This window comes from Taeniopygia guttata, chromosome 9 (genome assembly GCF_048771995.1).
Source record: "Taeniopygia guttata chromosome 9, bTaeGut7.mat, whole genome shotgun sequence".
Classification (NCBI taxonomy): Eukaryota; Metazoa; Chordata; class Aves; order Passeriformes; family Estrildidae; genus Taeniopygia; species Taeniopygia guttata.
This window is the reverse complement of record NC_133034.1, coordinates 20,189,897-20,202,521: the sequence shown is the minus strand read 5'-3', so window position 1 is coordinate 20,202,521 and position 12,625 is coordinate 20,189,897. Positions and strand designations below refer to the sequence as shown.

The 12,625-nt window shown below is 38.8% G+C and overlaps 1 long non-coding RNA gene across 11 annotated transcripts in view; it reads right to left on the bottom strand.

Annotated features, from left to right (window-relative positions):
* The window catches only part of LOC115496373 (uncharacterized), a 121,718-nt gene that overhangs the window by 81,711 nt on the left and 27,382 nt on the right, over positions 1-12,625 (bottom strand). For 9 of the 11 annotated variants that reach the window (XR_012057316.1, XR_012057320.1, XR_012057310.1 and 6 more), the window contains exons 3-6: positions 11,618-11,759; positions 10,795-10,929; positions 7,399-7,507; positions 4,021-4,162 (exon numbers count right to left, since the gene is read on the bottom strand). This is a non-coding gene — a long non-coding RNA (uncharacterized lncRNA). Of the gene's footprint in view, positions 1-4,020; positions 4,163-6,626; positions 6,804-7,398; positions 7,508-10,794; positions 10,930-11,617; positions 11,760-12,625 lie in introns of all 11 variants that reach the window. The other 2 variants (XR_012057312.1, XR_012057313.1) reach the window with 2 other exon arrangements.

The following is a 12,625-nucleotide window of genomic DNA, read 5'->3' as shown; positions in this document are numbered from 1 at the left end:
CCCCCCACAGGCTGGTAACCATAAATTTTGAAAGATACTGAATTTTAAATAAAATTCATTTCAGGCAGGAACAATTTGTACCCATTAGGCAGATCAGCCAGTTTCTGCTGAAAGCATTACTTTCAGAAGAGATATGGAGAGCACGGGGTGACTTTCACTTGTGGAAAATATTTGCATTTCCAACATTTTTCTTTTTGAGTCAGAATGGGCAATTTTTTGAGGTAAAGACATTCTTTATCAATCCCAGGACAGGAAATGATCATAAGTCACTGTAAAATATACAGACACAGAGAACAATTATAATCAGCAAATGGGGATCCAGACAGGTTTATTTTTACTCACTTACACGGTTATGGAACAGCACAAATTGTGACTGAAGAACAACCCTTTGTGAATTGGTTTGTGTGTGAGTTCTAGATGTGGCAGGCACAAATTATGCAAAAAGGGTTTGCCATGATAAGAGAAGGATTTGATTACTGATGTTTAAATAAGGATCCCCTGAGCTGTCTCTTTTGTGTAGGAATGGTGTTAAATATTTGGCAACAGGATGACATGTCCTGCATAATTTAAGCAGTTCCTTTTACTGGGCACACAACACACACACGTCTGCAATTCATTAGTTCCCATCCACACTTTCCAGCAGCATTAAATATACATGTAAGATGAGCTACTGCAGTGTCCATCAATCCCCCCTCTCCTTATTACTTACTTTATCTCTTTATTGTTGACTTGTCTTTTACTCCAGGTAACATACCAGCACTTTTGTTTTGTGCATTTGGGAAGCAAGGATTCAAAAGCTCAGTATTTGATCTCTTCCTCTGCCTGAGTGCCTTCAGTGCTGTCACATCAGTGGGAAGCCCAGTTCATGACTCCAAAGACAGCTTCCATGCCTCTCTGCCTGGCTGCAGCTTATCAGCTTTGTCTGGTCTGAGCTTGTTTTATTTATCGAGAGTCAGGAGGGAGCAGGAAGACGATGGGAAGACGATGGGATGTGAACAGAAAGGTTGGGGATCAATTTAACAAAGATATACAATGCCTCTGTGCAGCCAGACAGGCTCTCCTTGCCTCAAACAGGAGCAGGCAGCTAAAACTGAGAGAAACTTCAGCTGATTAAGTCATTTTAGGCCTTTGTGGAAGAGTGAAGAATATTACTTTTGACAGGTGCTGAAGAGGGTTAGATATAACTCGATGTGTGGAATGCCAGATTTCAACATGTAAACAAGAGTCACTGTTACTGTTATCTGTCCTCCACAGCTATGATAATTTGCTTTCACTCTAAAACCACTACAAAAAATCATTAGGTAGCCACTACCTCATGACTTCTAGTTATCATCAAGGAAGTTTACATTTTTTCATGTCAGCCTTCCCCATTTTTTCAAAAAAAGTATTATATTACATACATCTAGTCATCCTAGTGAGATATTTTTTATTTCAAAACCAAAAGGCTCAGTTAGCCAAGCTCTCCCTGACAAAAACCCCAATTCCTGTAAAAGATGAGAATAAATGAGGAGTGAATGTATAGATAATGTAAATTCCTGTCAAGCATAACAGACAAGATAAGCAAAAGCATGAGGTATGGAAAAGCAAACACAAAGGATTAGCATCACTGGAGATGTGGAAGTGTCATCAGTGGGAGTTGATGCTTGTATCAGTCACTGTCTCTACAAGAGAGACAGTACAAGAGTCCTTTCCCACTGCAAATTTGGCACTGACAAGCTGTCTGTAGGTTTGCCTTACAAACACATACAAAAGATGCATGATTACCTGCTTTAAGATTAAAGAATGAATTTGCAAAGACTTCTGTCCAAAGCACATTGCACAACGTTGTATATATATGTGGCAGCACATTCTCACAGAGCTCATAATCCATCTCTGCATTCCTCAGTAGAAAAGGAAGCCACATAACAGAAATTATTCTGCAAGAATTAGAAATCAGAGCACAAAGAAATGTAGGCCTATCTATACTTTTTAAATTGTAAATATTAGGAATATTGCTACCACTGGAGTAAAAAAAATCCAGTGACAAACTGAGTGAAAAATGTCACAGGAGGATGTGAAAATTGAAAACTGGTTACTACTGTAAAGGCTAAAAGTAGTATTTGCCCCACCATGCTTGGGTGGTGGAAAGGCTTTGAGTTCAAGCCACCTATTAAAGCAGCAATACTCTGAAAGGCCGGGGCCCAAAGAATCCCAGGGAATTGTAAGTGTCCAGAAACAATACATGAAGTGTGACTAATTTCCTAACAGTGAGTTTGAGGATATCCCTTCTCTATATTTTATCAGCATCTCCAAAATAATTTAGCTTAGGGTAGTTGAGCTGGAAAATTAGTTTCAGGACAAGATGCTGAAAAAAAAAATCCCTAAAAGGTGTCAGGACATGTATAAGTAGATTTTATGATGCAAGGAATTTCTGACAAGCTTGTTAAGGTAACAGCAAAAAGAGATTTTAATGTTTCCTTTATCCTTCCCCAGGAGCTGTTGCAAAGCTCTCATGCACAAGAGCAGGACACTGGCGTCAAGAAACTAGAAACAAATGTTAAATTTTTAAGCAATGAAGGTGATTTCTAGCAGCTAAAAATTCTAATAAAAGTAGTCAATACATTCCAGACATGAGCAAATAATAAAAAAAATATTTGGATCTGCACTTTTCAATATTAACTGTGTGGACTCAACCTCCAGGGCATGAGAGCAAGATCCTGTGTGCGTGTGTGTGTGTGTGTGTGTGTGTGTGTGTGTGTGTGCTTCCAGGACAGGATCTAAATTGTCGAAACAGAGGGGTCCAGGGTGGTTTTAGGAGCTGTGGAGCACCTGAGACACCTGCACACAGCCAGCAATGATGTCTGCAGGCAGAACTCTGCCCCCTGGATCAGCAGCAGCAGATCCTGAGGCGCAGTGAGATGTGAGATGCGGTGCAGCACAGGAAAAACGACACAGGCTTACCTTTAAGTGACTAAATCACAAGTGAGTGTCACTGTATTTAGCACTGACCAAGTACTAGGACAGTAAAAATTCAAAGTATTACCATGGAGAAAATTGCAATCCCACACCTCCACAACCATCTGTTGTCCTGCTTTAGTTGAAACACAGCCACGCTTTGCCAAGGTGATGTGAAAATGAAATGTGCCAGGTAAGTGAACTCTGTGTTCAGGATGAACAGAAAGTACACAACATATTGCATTAAATGAGGCATAACAGAGTGGGTTTTCTTAGATACACCCATACTGAATCAGTTTCTAATCCTCAGATCCATTTACTATTCTAAATTCATGCTGCTAATTGTATCAGGAGATGAACTCACAGATAACTTCTGGTGAATACAATTAAAAACATGAATGAAGGAATAATGTGTAGATTTCGTCATTCTTCTATGGTGTGTTGCTATTTTTCACCCAGAAACTGACTAAAATAACATATTGTTATCCTGGATTATTGCATGTAGCAATAAAAATACTACTTCACATAAGCACTTATCAAAATAATTGTATCTAGACTCTAAAGGTTTAGCCAAAGTTAAAGTGGTTATTATTTGCATTTCCTTGCATTTATTTGCACACAATGGACGTGCCTGGATGTTTTGTGGGGCTACAAACATTTTGCAATAATTTTATACAGCACATACCTAATGCTACCAAAGACTAAAGAGAATTATTTGAAATAAATACTGCAATTCCTGGACAGCAGATCAATGGATCAGTGTCAGAGCTCAGCATGGCCAAAAGCAGAACAAAGGCTCCTCAGAGAAGCCCAAGTTCCTCCAAATTCCTTGGAAAAAGGCTTTTTAAGCACAATGCCCATTCAGGAATTTGAATTAGAAACCTCAGCCAATGTGGAAACAATTTTTTTAAAAGGCAGTACAATGGGATCTGCATATCTGATATAAAATGTCCAAAGCAGCCTATGTCTGATATTAAGATGACTAATCAGAGTAATTTCCCCCAAGGTTTTCTGAGGAATTCCTTGTTTTTCAAGTGATACTTTCTACTAGAAATTGTAAATAGATGTATGAGAAACAGTTCTTACCTTTGTGGCAAAATCATTCTCATGCTGTCACACTTTTGTCTTCCCTTTTGGAAATATTTACACACAATTTACCAAACTTCAACACTTGGCAAATAACCATAGACAGTCTGGGAAGAGAAAACTCTTAATTATGGCTGAATACCTAGAAAAACAAGGTCAAAGTCACAAAACCAGGAAAGTAAAACATCTTGTGTAAATTATTCTCTATGTATCATTTTTACAAAGGATTCCATTCCCATCTGAACATCAAAGGTATTCAGTTCCTAAAGGTGTTTGAGGATATTAGATGCCCAGGAAGCTGTGGTGGGAGGAATCTGAGCAGGGAACCCCCAAAGATGGGAGGTTGGTGAAGAATATTTTCTTCTTGCTTGAGACTTGTTGGTCTTCTGCTCTGAATTTCTCCTGCTCAGAGGTTACTCACTGCTCCACCTCAGATGAAATCTGCCTCCACTGTGTCCACACAGCTGCAATGTGCAGCTATTTGTTGGCTCACACGTCATGGGCCTTCCAAAAGTCCTCATGTCCTGGGAAACACAATATTTTGAAGAGGTGTGAACCTTTTCAAAGGTGAAGAGGGCTGGAAGAGAGCAGAAGTCTGCAGATGTGGAACTTTTAAGCTATGCTGCAGAGGCAGCAAAAATACTGGAAAATAGATGTATTGGGCAAATTGTACTTTTTTTGACCTCAGGGAAAATATCAGGTACTGATACATACTGAAAAGGAGAAAAATCTCCATTATTTAGCTAGAGAAAGAACTGCTATACCCATATATGAGGTTATTGTGTAACTACAGAGAGAAAAAAAATCCTTGTGGTATTTTTCTTAATATATGAAAAGCTGAACACTCCCCTGCAGAACTAAGCTGTCAGATTTGAAAATTAAATTTTAACACTACCTCTCCTTCAAGTGTGGACTTCTGCTTGCTAATTTTTCCTTAACCAGAAATATGTCCATCATACTTTTTGGTAGCATGATAATTGCTGGAGGTGGGTGAAAAATGTAAGACCTTTTTCCAAATAATAAAGTATAACCTGAATTTTGCATCCTAAGTCCTAAAGTCTGTCAGCTCTGCAGTCACAGCGAGGATGCTGATAATAGCAGTAAGATTTCAGAAGCTGCACCAAGTAAGTTGTTTTGTCCAGACTTGTCTATTGCATGTAATAAACTCAGTTCTATAAAAATCAAGTAATTACTGGATCTCCAGGAGCCAGAAGGACAGTGACAAACTGCTAATTAATTTTTCCTCTGCAAAATGCAGTAATAATTGGATCAGGGAGTGACACGTGCATTGAAAAGCAAATGTATCCCTATGAATTTGGCCTAAGAAGTTTTTTAATATATCAATATTGGGAGTTTGTGAGGAAAGGCAGAATAGTTCATGTGTTCATGTCCTTTTTTTAGACAAAATACAGGCTATTTTAAACAACTTGCTTTTTCAACTCCCTCATAAGAAAAAATGTTTATATTTGAGGGCCTATCTGAACTGTATTGAAAGCTGATATTCATGATTTTAAGAGCCATTCCTCTTGGAAAAACACACTACTACTCAGAGTCTCCAAATGAAGGCAACAGAAGGGCCAAAACCAAGTAAACTCCAGAAAGAAAAAGATGGAAAATTAAAACCAAATCAACCAGAAGAGGCATCAGTAGTTGCTTTCTCTGCAACAAAGCCTATTCAATTATTGGGTTTTCTTCAGAAGCAAACTGAAAAAACTTAAAGTACCATCTATTTGTTGGCTGTTACAAATTATACTAAGGGTTTCTTTTCATCATGATAGCACCACAAGTTTTACTGAATACAAGGTCTCCTTGCTTAGATGGACTACATTTAATGAAAATCTAATAAAAACCTTGGTCTTTTCCTTCCTTTACCCTAGTTAAAAAAAAAAAAAAAAAAGTACCAGGGAAATGAATGTCCACCTCCCACATTTCCCACTCTTATTCCTGTATTTCCTGTTCCTGTATCTCACTCAGCACCACCCTGCCAAGCTCTACCACGATGGCAGAGCCCTCCAAGTGTGTTGGCACACCTTGCACAAAATGTGCTAAGTTTAGCAGCTCTAAGACACCCAACACACAGCAGTGCCAGTGAACTAATGGTGCTGCTGAAGAGCTCTATTTTCATTTTCTATCTCGATTTTCATTTTATCTCCACTGCACACAGCTCAGTGCTGCTTTTTTGTGCTGCTGACCCAGCACAGCCTGGTACAGACTTCGATTTAGGGAGCCCCTGTATCTTTAAGCTGAGGTTCTCAATATCCAGTTTTAGGTGTCAGCTACTTGATTGACAGGATTGGCTTCTCTAACATAAATCTATTTGAAATATATGCACTCTATAGCCTTAATCCCTTAGAATACATTATAACTGTTACCAGGAGAGCAGAGCTCACAAAAATGACAGGTAACTCCCATATTAACCACCAGTTCAAGGTAGCAAATACAAAATAAAAAGGAAAAAAAATCTGTCTCATGACTCCGCACAGGTCACATCCAAACTTGGGACCATCTGACCCTTCACCCCAAGCCAGACCACAGCTTCCAGGGCAGGACATGTCCAATTCAAGCTCCAAACACTTTTTAATGTTTCAATAATGCAGAGCACAGACCTTTCAGGGAAATTCTCTCTGATCAGCACAGCAGTCCTGAGCCCCACAGTTCTGAGCATTTGCCATGTGCAAAAATGCATTTGGTCTCCAAGGGCAGGAGAAAGGAAGATCAAAGACAAGCCCCACTACACAGATCCCAGAGGAGAATTTGTCATAATCCCGTGTTCCATCTTTTACCTTGAAGCATAGAGCAAATGAGAAAGGAAAGAAAATGATGTCTTAATACTGTATGCAATTAGCAATCAGAGGGAACTCACCCAATAATTTTTTTCCAGATATTGTATAACTTTTTGGAATATATATTTAACCCTCTCTGCTCCAATCTGCTCATTTCATTAAATAATATTTAATTACTTTTCAAAGCCTTGATGGCAATCCATTTTGACAGCTGTGCACTCAGAAGGATTGTTTCCCAGAAGGAGAATTTCCCTCAAATGCATCCATAAAGTCACCACACAGTCCTGAAACCTCTTGTTGGTAATACAGGAGAGCAGAAGAAACACCTGAGGAGTAATGGGATCGGCATTTCTGATACTCTCCTCTCCTTCCCAGATCTCTGCACTAGGTTTTGTTGAGTAAAAAGGGTTGTATTGACTCTTTGTGTGTCTGAGTTCCAGTCTGAGTAGGGAGCTGGCTGCAGCACAAGATCAATCACAATTATGATGTCCACACAGTCCAAGTTATGGTCTGAGCTTCAATGCCGATGAAGAATTGCTGCCTTGGATCATATTTCGAAAGAAAGAAAGGAAATTTAGAAAGGGGAGCACAGTACCTGAATTTGAAGAGCCCAGATAATTTGTGCATGCTTTATTCCTCTCAAACTCCTCTGTCAATACTAGAAATCTTTGAAGAGCTGTATTTTCCGTCACAAATCTTTTCACCTGAGAAAGAAAGGCATACAGTGCAAGATTGCCATTTAAAGGAGCAATGACAAAACTAGTCTGGAACAGTCAAATCACTGCATCTTCTGTTTGCAGGCATACCTGCAAACAAAATCAGCCCACCTAAGAAAGCTGTTGAGGTGGCAAAACCCTATTTTTTCCCTATTTACAATTGCTTAAGCTTCTATTATGTTGTACCTAGAAGGATGCTGAAAACAGATATTAGAATCACATTCTGCAATTCAACTTTGGCTGTCTTTCCACCCAGATAAAAGACTATTAGATTAAATTTATTAAAATGGCAGGTAAAAGGTGCAAAAATCCTTTTCCTTTCTGCAATAGGTAAACTTCAAAAGGGAAAAGATTTGAAAGCAAATTGTAATAGTGACCAATTATCTGAGAGAGCCAATATGAGGGAGATGCTGGAATCAAGTTGCTCATTTAAATAAGGAAAGAATAAAAAGTTGCAAGTCTGACACCAAACAAGGCTGTAATGGTGTGGGGTTAATTGGATTGAAGGGAGCAGCCCGGGCTCTCCAGTGTGCTGGAACTGACAGAGACCACAGGCAGCAAAGAGCACAGTGAAAGGAGAGGCAGGACAAAAAGGTCTAACAATGTTTGGGCTGCTGGCAATTTTAAGACAAAAGAATTCAGAGGAAAAAAAAAGAGAATTAGCTCTGGAAATTTTGAGGCCAGAAGACCCTTGCTATTTTAAGGCATGGCACTTTATTCCTTTAGAAATAAGTTTATTTTGTGTGTGGGTGCATCAGCCATTTGTATTTTCCTCAATATTCCTAATAAAAATTCCAATATTAATTTCAGATTAAGATAACAATTATAAAAGTGAGAAAATAGATAAATATATATTTACTGACTACATCTACATATCTGAACAAAAATAGTATTTCTGATATTACAATTTGACTTCACATTTCCTTGCATCAAGCTCCAATCAGAAATATTAGAAATCTTTCAATTATAACAAAACTGGCTGAAAGGTCACCCTTTCCCTAAACTATGGTTAAATAGATTTAATCTTCTTGGTGTACTATTACAGCCAGAGCAAAGTGTTTATGATCAATTCAATTAAAATGGTAATTTCAGGGGGACTGGCAGCTCTCCTAGACTGTAAAGAGTTCTAGTTTACTTGAAATCCCATGGCACAAGGTAATAATATGGGATGTTTGCTGTTCTGTCACTGTGGTAATTTTCCATGATATTCCACTGAAACACTTGCACAAATATACCTGCAGATAACACACACACCAAAAAGGAGGTATAATATTTAATTTTAATGTAATTATCACATCCCACTGAAAAGACACAACGAAGATCAAAAGATAATTACAATACAGACCAGTGAGAGCTCTGTTTTAATCAGAAGGAGCTCTGAATCAAAGGTATTCTGCTTGCCAAAGTGAGTGTTCTTGTTGGGTCAAATGAGCTCACATGGCCCCTTAGAAGAAGTCATTGGAATTACATCGTTATTTTCAGCTCTTGCAGAGTTTGATAGTGTAGCAGACCCTGAAGCAAAGCTTTGCCTTTGGTTGCAATTATATAAACTTCACAGTTTTGCCACGAGTCCTGCTGAATAGTTTTGTGATAAGCCATAAGCATAAACCGGTAAGCAATTGTTGTTACAGAGACCTATTAATAGATATTTATCTTTTAAAAGAAAAAAAAAAAAAGAAAAAAAAAGATAATGCTATTCATATTCAGCACTAATGCACAGAGCATTTTAAAGGGAAAACTGCCAACTTGAAATTTCATTTCCTTCTGATTACTTCAGACATACCCAGAAGCTAACAAGAGGAGAGAAGATTTGTATTTTTTCATCATTCCCTCCTCTCCTCTTTCTCTTTTTGGCAAAGTGTTCACAAATGTGATAATGTCTGCTGATTTCCCAGCTTTGTTGATGGGCCATGGTGTGTTCTGAGCCTGGGCACTCCACTGGCACTTCCCCTGGTTTGGCAGAAAGCAGCAGAGCAAGGCAGGAGTTCTAAGGGATTGTAGTGAAGAAGAAAACAGGCGTACACTCAAGGAAAAAATCAAGAGGTCATCTTGTTATTATCATTGTTCTTGGAGCACCAAAAAGAACTTTCAAAAGCAGTATTAGAAAATGAGCGGAAAAGGTTCCCAAAGGACAATGAGAATTTTTTAACAACATGCTCTTCTAAGAAATGTTGAAAGGTTGCTGCATTTGGACTTCAGTGAACTAAGGAAGGAGCTGGTTTTGGACTAAATCCTGACAGTGGTCAAATGACCCAACTGCAGATGCACAAACATCATTTTGCAAGTTGGAGCTCTGTCTTGGTTACACTGCAATCTCTGCTGAGACCAAAGCCTGGCTAGGTGTACCTGACAGCTGAGAGCAGTATAGCTGCAGGAAAAGAAAAAAAAAAACCCAACAAGCTCAGTCTGGACTGCAAGACCCTTCAGAAAAGCAAATATTTAGGTTGCTGGCTGGCACTGAAATCAGAACTGCCATGGTTGAGAGTGCCAAGCCAAGGCAATGTGATTACACACTGAATGCTCTCAGCAATACAGGATTCACATTCTGCTGGTCTTGATACACCTGCAAACACAGTGACTGCAGAGCTCACTCAGTTGGGACAGGGAGAGGGGAAGTAAAAAATGTAAAGAAATCTGTGCCAATTTGCTGAGAGAAAATGCATGCAGTCAGCATAGCATGGGAATCATAGAACCCTACTCCTTTAATGGCATCAAACATTGAGGCAGTAAAAAAGGATTTTTATTTTCTGTTACAGCTCTTAGAAATCTAACCAAGCAGTTTGTGATGTAAAAGAAAAAGGCCCCACACAAACCAAAATTACTATCTAAATCTTTTGTTAAATTCAGCAAACCTTAAAGTAGGTCATTGCAAGTGACACATTTCACAAATAATTTATCTACTTTTTCAGTGATGACCTGTTTGAATGTTCAACAATGACCTGAGATTTTGGGTGTGCTGGTGAGACAGACAAATGGGACCCTGGGTGATACACAAAGTAGAACAAAGGGAAGAATTACTGTCCAGGTAATATACAAAGTCCTTAGTTTAGGACAGTGACTTCATGAATACAGCTCCTAAAAACACTACTCAGCTTTCAGCAGACATTTGGCTCTAAAGACGTCTGGAATGTAAGAAACCAAGCTGCTTTGGATTCCTAACACCATTATTTGTTAAGATGCAGGTGCTGAAGGAACTGAAAGACACAATGTACACCAAAGAATGGTGTAAAATGAACAGTGCAAGAGAAAAGCACACAAAGGAAAAATGAACTTACAGTTTCTTCAGGAAGTCTGAAATATTCTCAAAGCGAAGTGCAGTCACTTCTTATTTAAACACACCCAAAGCAGCAGATCCACATTCAACATCCTGTCGAGCAGTGACAAGAATGTGCAAGTGGAGATGAAACCCTCTGGGGACAGAAACATGAAGACAATGTTACTTCTGGCAGAGAAATTTGGGATATTACATAGTTTAAGATACTCAATGTGTCGATGTGACATTTTATGGGCTGTGGTAGTTTTGTGGTGGTTGGCGTTGGCTGCCACTTTTATCTATCTGACTCTTAAAGCAGTTAAATGATCCCAAAAATATTTCTGCACCTCTGTGTTCCTTCATTACAAGAGGATCTGCTGCTATTTCCATTAATACAAATCCTGGATGCTGGTAAGAACACATGGCTTAGCTTCTAATCAGCTGAAAAATTACAGCAGGAAGCAAAATATTCTTAGGCAGATTATAAAATTAAAAAGCTCATGCAGGAGATGCTTTTAAATTTTTTTTTTTCTTCCAGAGGAAAAAGAAAGTACCCTCTCTTCTGTGTAGCAGGAAGATACAGCTGTAGTTAAAAACATAAACCAAAGAATATCTCAGGGCTCAGATTTTTTTTTTAATTCAAAAAGTCTTCTTTCCTTCTGACAATAGGTTTCTTTGCCAATTTCCTTCTTCTAGAGTTTATAATTCCCGAGGTTACCATGCTTTCATGTGCTGTGCTGGGTATACGGATAATTACTGCTGTTGCTCTTTGGACTTAAATAATGATAAAGCTTTGACTGTTTTGAAGTACCCTCCATTTCTTTTACTGATTTCTCTTCACAGACCTTTCTGGATGTGCAACTGTCTACACAGGAGTGAGGAGCTTGACAATGTAATTTCTGGGATTTTTCCATGTTTGAAAAATCACATAAACACGATCATCCCACCTGCCTTCAGTATTCACCCAGGGTTTAGAAAGTTTGCCAGCTGGAAAACAGGAAAAGACAGGAGTAGAAATGGATTGAAGAAACCAAAGACCTCATAAGAAAGATTTGCCAGTATTACCCAGAGAGCACCCTCAAATCCCAGCCAAAATCCTAAAATCCAGGCAAAAATGTAATAAAAAAGTGGTTTGCTGGAACCATGTGGACTTACAGGATAAAACCCAACTAGTTAATCTGAATTCAAACCAGAATTCTCAGGGGAAAAAATGTGTTATCATTGAGTTGAGGAGCAAACACCACAGCTGTTTCTGCTGACAGAAAAGCAGGAAATGAGAAGACCTTGAGGAATGAGAAGCAAAGGAAGAGAGAGGAATTGCACTGCCAGCACCAAAACCTGTGGAAGGCAGCTTCCATTCAGCACACCAGCATGGATCTGACCTTACAACATGAGCATCAAGAGACCTACAAGATGTCATCTGAATGTTAATGGTATAGGTAAATTCCCACCTACCTAAAGTCACCAACAAAAATTTAAGAGCCAGTGCTTATCTTTTGTTAACAGCAGACTCAAAGCATCTGTAGGAAAAAAACATTTGAGTGAAACAACAAATGAAAAATTTCCGGAACTACATTTCTGAACCACATATCATTTATAACCAACCTGGCACCATTATTGTTTCTAGGCAGGCAACTTTAGAAAATATATGACCAGATACCCAAAAGCTCCTCCACTTTTACTTTGTGCATATGGCCTTTGAGCGCTGTTATTTATGTTACCAGGACTCACTTGTCCAGATGGATTTTTACAATATCCTTCTCACAGCTCTCCAGGTGTTGCAAATAAATAAAACACTTTATTTGAGGGAGATGAGAATGGAGTAGGTACCAGTAAGTGTTGCCAATGCACAT